Below are 6128 nucleotides of genomic sequence, written 5' to 3' on the forward strand. Positions count from 1 at the left end.
TCAAGTTATCTTTTTTTTTTTTTTTTTTTTTTTTTTTTTGAGATGGAGTCTTACTCTGTCGCCCAGGCTGGAGTACAGTGGTGTGATCTCGGCTCACTGCAAGCTCCGCCTCCCGGGTTCACACCATTCTCCTGCCTCAGTCTCCTGAGTAGCTGGGACTACAGGCGCCTGCCACAGCACCTGGCTAATTTTTTGTATTTTTAGTAGAGACAGGGTTTCACTGTGTTAGCCAGGATGGTCTCGATCTCCTGACCTCGTGATCCGCCCGCCTCAGCCTCCCAAAGTGCTGGGATTACAGGCGTGAGCCACCGCGCCCGGCTAATTTTTTCATATTTTTAGTAGAGAAGGGGTTTCACCGTGTTAGCCAGGATGGTCTCAATCTCCTGACCTCATGATCCGCCTGCCTTGGCCTCCCAAAGTGCTGGGATTACAGGCGTGAGCCACCGCGCCCGGCAAGGCAAGGAATCCTATCTGTGGCTCGATTAAAAATACACCACATTCTTCTAGGATCCAGTTTGGATAGTGACTTAAGAAAAGGCAATAGTTTTCTGCATGATAGCATCCCCACGACCGCTATAAAATCACCAAGAGTAAATAGGTCATTGCCTTTCTTCCCGGGTATTTCACTCACGGATTTCAAAGCATTTTACGCATGTATTCAATCTATTGAAACAAAAACTAGCAGCCCTTTTTATAGTTGGGCCAATTGGAAGTACTCCGAAGAAAGAATCTTTTCTGAAGTTCACACACTCTGAGGCCTCCTTAAATGGAGAACGCGGGAGAGGAAGTTCACCCCAGGAGCGGCACATTCGAGTATTGTGCTTAGAGCCCACATTCTCAGCCATGGCCCATGGGAAACACTCCTGCTTCTTTGCCCATCTTCCAAAATGCTTTGCCAACATTCTCCTAATGCTACCAATATTTAAAGATAATTTCTTTCCCCTAAACAGGATCTCAGCCTAAAATAGATCTGGGTCTGTGTCACTGGGCATGAACAAATGACTCAGAGAGCCATTTCAGATCTCAGAAGCAAGGAAGGCTCTTTGGAGCACCAGAGCATAGTCTGGGAACAAATGAGTGACAGAGCTGAAAGGTGTTCCGAAGAACATTTTATTTCTTTCTTCTCTTTTTGAGATGGAGTCTCACTGTGTCGCTCAGGCTGGAGTACAGGGACACAATCTTGGCTCACTGCAACCTCTGGCCCCTAGGTTCAAGTGATTCTCCTGCCTTAGCCTCCCAAGTATCTGGGATTACAGCGCCCGCCACCATGCCTGGCTAATTTTTGTATTTTTAGTAGAGATGGGGTTTCACCATGTTGGCCAGGCTGGTCTCGAACTCCTGACTGCAAGTGATCTACTTGCCTCGGCCTCTCAAAGTGCTGGGATTACAGGCATGAGCCACTGTGCCCAACCCCAAAGAATATTTTATTTCAAGGCTGCTTTGCACAAATGAGGAAGATGAGACCTCACATTCCCAACAGCTAGGCCACTGCAGAACTTCATTCCAACCTAACACTTCCTGACCCTCATCCTCCGCCTGCACTTGAGGTCATAGAAGCAAGACCTAGGGGGTCTCCTAACCAAGACGCAGGTGGTAGGTAAGCAGGCAGGTTGTTATGAGTGGGTATGTTTAGCATCAGGGATAGCAGAAGAAAAATGAGTCTCTCCTAGAAAATGTGTTGATTTGGACTATTTTCTACATGTGTTGGGTTTTGTTTATTTTGTTTAGTTGTTGTTTCACTTTTCTCCTTTAGCTCATTCACGTCATCTGCTAGGTTTATGTATCCCATTCTCTCTGCCCAACAGTAGGGCATTGGTTATATAAGTTCTGACATCCCTAGAATGGACTCCTGTGTGCCATTAAAATTATCTAGTAAACAATAGTAAGGGCCGGGAGCAGTGGCTCATGCCTGTAATCCCAGCACTTTGGGAGGCCAAGTGGGGCAGATCACCTGAGGTCAGGAGTTCGAGACCAGCCTGGGCAACATGGTGAAACCCCGTCTCTACTTAAAATACAAAAATTAGCTGGGGGCAGTGGCAGGGTGCCTGTAATCCCAGCTACTCGGGAGGCTGAGGCACGAGAATCGCTTGAACCTGGGAGGTGGAGGTTGCAGTGAGCCAAGATCACGCCATTGCACTCCAGCCTGGGCGACAAGAGCGAGACTCTGTCTCCAAAAACAAACAAACAATAATAAATAAGGGCCAACATTTAGGAAGGTTTACTCCATGCTGTCTATGTACTCAGCATTTCACAGGCTTTTTTTTCCATTCAGTCCCGACAATAATCCTATAAGGTAGTCATGACTGTTCTCATTTTAGGGACGAGGCATCTGAGGCAAAAAGAACTTAGGTAACCTGCCTTGAGTCACAAAACAAGCAGGTGGTGGAGCTGGAATTTAAACCTGATTCTACTCAGACCCATATTCTTGAGCCACCTGCTCATTATATGCAGAAGAATGTTCAGAAGTTAACGGGGAGGGGGCGGGGTGAAGGGGAGGAGCTTAGAAAGTACTATCCAACTTGGTAAAATACATTTATGTTTATGTGTTGGGGGGTATATATGCACTCAGAAAATTCTAGAAGGGCCACTTAAATGCCAATTCCTTGAAGCAGCCTTTTCTGACTATACTAAAAGAGCCCTCCCACCTTGCTCATGTTGTTATCTCTTTAACCTGCTTGATGTTGTCTCATGACACTTACGATTACCTGAACTGTAACATATACTGGATCTATTTATTCTCTAGCTTCCCTCTAGAATGAGGAGGAGGACAATGCCTAGGAAACTACCTGGCACGTAGTAGGTGTTCAATAAACATTGTTGATTTGAAAGACTGAACCAAACCCTTGATGTTGATTGCTGTTGTCCTCCTCCACCCCGCAACCACTGCCAAATGGGAACAACTTAGATTATTATCATTATTATTATTTTTATAAGGCAGCTTCTTGAGCCAGAGTAGGCTCAGACAGACACCCAATTTAGATTCCTGATCTTAAATGGATTGAAAGTTTTTCTTCATGTTTCGTTAAAAATATTCCAAGTGGAAAAAAAAAAGAAAAAAGACTGGGTGCAGTGGCTCATGCCTGTAATCCCAGCACTTTGGGAGGCTGAGGCAGGCAGATTACCTGAGGTCAGGAGTGTGAGACCAGCCTGGCCAACATGGTGAAACCCCATCTCTACTAAAAATACAAAAATTAGCTGGGCATGGTGGAAGGCACCTGCAATCCCAGCTACTCAGGAGGCTGAGTCAGGAGAATCTCTTCAACCTGGCATCGGAGTGGTGGGGTCAGGGTAGGGGTGTGGGGGGGGCATTGAAATGAGCCGAAATCACACCACTGCACTCCAACCTGGGTGACAGAGAGACTCTGTCTTAAAAAAAAAAAAAAAAGCCAAGCATGGTGGCTCACTCCTGTGATCCCAGGGAGGCCAAGGCAGGAGGATCACTTAAGGCTAGGCGTTCAAGGCCATCCTGGGCAAATTTGTGAGACCCTGTCTCTTCAACAACAAAAATCAAGAACCTAAAATGGTCCACTTTAAAGTGCAAAAAGGTAATCTCCCCCTTCCTGGACAGAGGCTTCTCTAGAGCAGAAAGTTCTTTTGATTGCAAAAGAGAAGAAAATCTGCTTAGATAAACTTGCTTTGAGTCAAAAGTGAATCATTAATGTTTCAACTGCTAATCCACTTAGCGTCCTATTCACCCAGATGGCTGTTTTGAGCACTCACATCATGCTTTTTTAGAAAGATAAAAGTTTCCAGTCACCAGAGATTCAATTGAGCAAGGGTAAAAGACAATTGATGGTAGATGAAGAGATTGAAGTTTCTGAGATGAGTGAACAAACACTTATCTGGTCAATGTGAAAATGAATGAAACATTTGAAATGAACTGATATGAGTCGGTTGGGTTTTATCCCTATAATTAACTCTTTCCTTTGCCCTCCAAAAAGGATTAGGTCTTCTGCGAATGGGAGTTATAACCAACTCATCTGTCTCCTCAAGCCATATGGCCTTGACCTTTCTTAGTGACGGCCTAGTCACTTTAAACCATGGGTGGCTGTTGGAGATTTTTCTTGTTTGCAGCCAAGTCCTTCTGAAGGGTGACTTTGGCCCCATCAGCAGCTTCAGGAGCCATCTAAAAGCCAGGAGCAATGCATCCCTGCATTCCCTGAAGCCAAGGGGCTGCTTTGGCTGGCTTCCTTCCCTCTTCCCCGAACAGAACCAAGCTCCTATAGAAAATTCATAAATTCTTGGCAGGAAAGAAATCCTCCCATTGGAAGGAACAGATGTTGTACGAGTAACTTTTGCCATTATACTGTTCCTAATATCATAGTTTTAAAGTGTGGGGGGATGTTAACTTTTTTACAAATGTCAACATGTTCTGGGCAGTTTTTCCATCTCCATCTGTGGCATGCACATCACCAATCCTTCTGCTGCCCCTTTTTAAAATTTTCCAGGGAGTAGTTGGAAATTGGAAATATATTCAAAAGTGAAGGCGGAAAATTCAATTCAACAATATGCTAATGTATACCCTAATGCAGAAAGTAATATGCTGTTTCCCTCCCGTTGTAAATGTCAGAAATATTCTTTCTCTTGTCGCCTTAGAACTTGGAATGGTGTACAGACTTCTAACAAAGTAATTATGACCAATTAACAATCAGAGACTATTGCTGTTACCAGAATTCCCAGAGTGAGTAAAACCCCCCTTCTAAAGAAAGCCTCCATCCTGCTTCAAATTCAAGGGGCTTCTAGGCCATTTGCACTTCGTTTACACCTCATTAAACTGCCCACATTATATGCCTGGGTCCCAGGTGACTGTGGGAAAAGATCAAGGTCAGTGGATGCCGTATCTACCCTCCGAGTAACCATAAAAAGGGTGACTGCACCTCTACTGGTGCTAGCTGGGGTCCCCTCCCCGGGGACAGCGATGCCCGCTTGCGGCGGCTTCTGCGAGGGCCAGAGCGCCCACTGGCTGTGGCCGGGCCCAGAACACGCCTGATCGCTTTTGGGTTCAAAGTCAGAATCGGGTGAGCGGTCTGGGTGGGATGGGGTGGAGTGGGGTGTGGAATCGCTGCGCAGAAGCAGAGGAAGGTGACAGCGGGGGCGGGGCGAGGAAGCAGCGGAGCCAGATTTAAGTGCGCCGCCGGATCGTCCCACAGTTTCCGTTCTCAGGCCAGGTTTCCCCCCTTCCGCCAGGTCGTAGCCAAACCAGTCCCCAGATCCGTGTGGGGCCTAGTGTCGGAACCCGCACCCCAGAACAGCCCGTTCTTGAAGCTCCGTGCTCAAGTGGAGGTGCAAATGGGAGTGCTCGCGGGGTGGGGCGCGGCTCGGGGGGCACCCACATCCAGAGCCGATCCCATCCCGCGCCCTTACCCGATCCCAGTGGGCCCCTGTGCGGCTTCCCCCGCATCCTCTCCGGGAGGCCAGTCCGCTTTCCCAGGCGCGGCTAGGGACGCGAGCGACACAGGAGAGCGTGGCCACCCCTCTGCGCCCGGAGCTAGAGGCGGGCGCAGCGCCCGCGCGGTCTGCAGTGCCCCCCACCGGACGGCCCGGCACAGGACGGCTCCGGACCTGGCTACTCGCTCCGCGCCGCCTTTGCTGGAGGGAGCCGGCGCCCCTCCTCTTCCTCCCTATTGAAGCTACCAAAGTTGTGAAATTTACAATCAAGTCAAGGAGAATACGCTGGCGCTGTCACTGCCTGGCTTCCAGCTCCCGGGGACTGTGGACTTCTAGGCTTCCCTTTGGCTAACGTGAAAATAGACCGGACAAGGTCATGTAACCATTAAGTGGGAGTGTGCAATAACGTGTCTGCTACATGACAAATACTCGCTAAAAGACGGACATTGTTATGATTACTCGCTGGCTAGGCTTTGGCTTCTCTGGAGTCTGCTCCTCTGTGGCAGATAGGGATGGTTTCTACCTTTCCTTTGAGGTAGAAAAGGAACCTGAGCACCCAGCTGGGGTCCAGTCTTGCAGTGCCACTAACTCCATCTATGGCTGTGGCCTCAGCTGTCTCCTTTTTGAACCTAAATATTCTCATTGCAAAATGGGAGTAATCATACTCCACCCACAGAGTTGCTACAAGATGAGAAATGGAGGACTCCTTGTTCAGGGCAAACTCACTCCCACTGTCAGCT

The sequence above is a fragment of the Pan paniscus genome, chromosome 11, assembly GCF_029289425.2.
Source record: "Pan paniscus chromosome 11, NHGRI_mPanPan1-v2.0_pri, whole genome shotgun sequence".
NCBI classification, from domain to species: domain Eukaryota; kingdom Metazoa; phylum Chordata; class Mammalia; order Primates; family Hominidae; genus Pan; species Pan paniscus.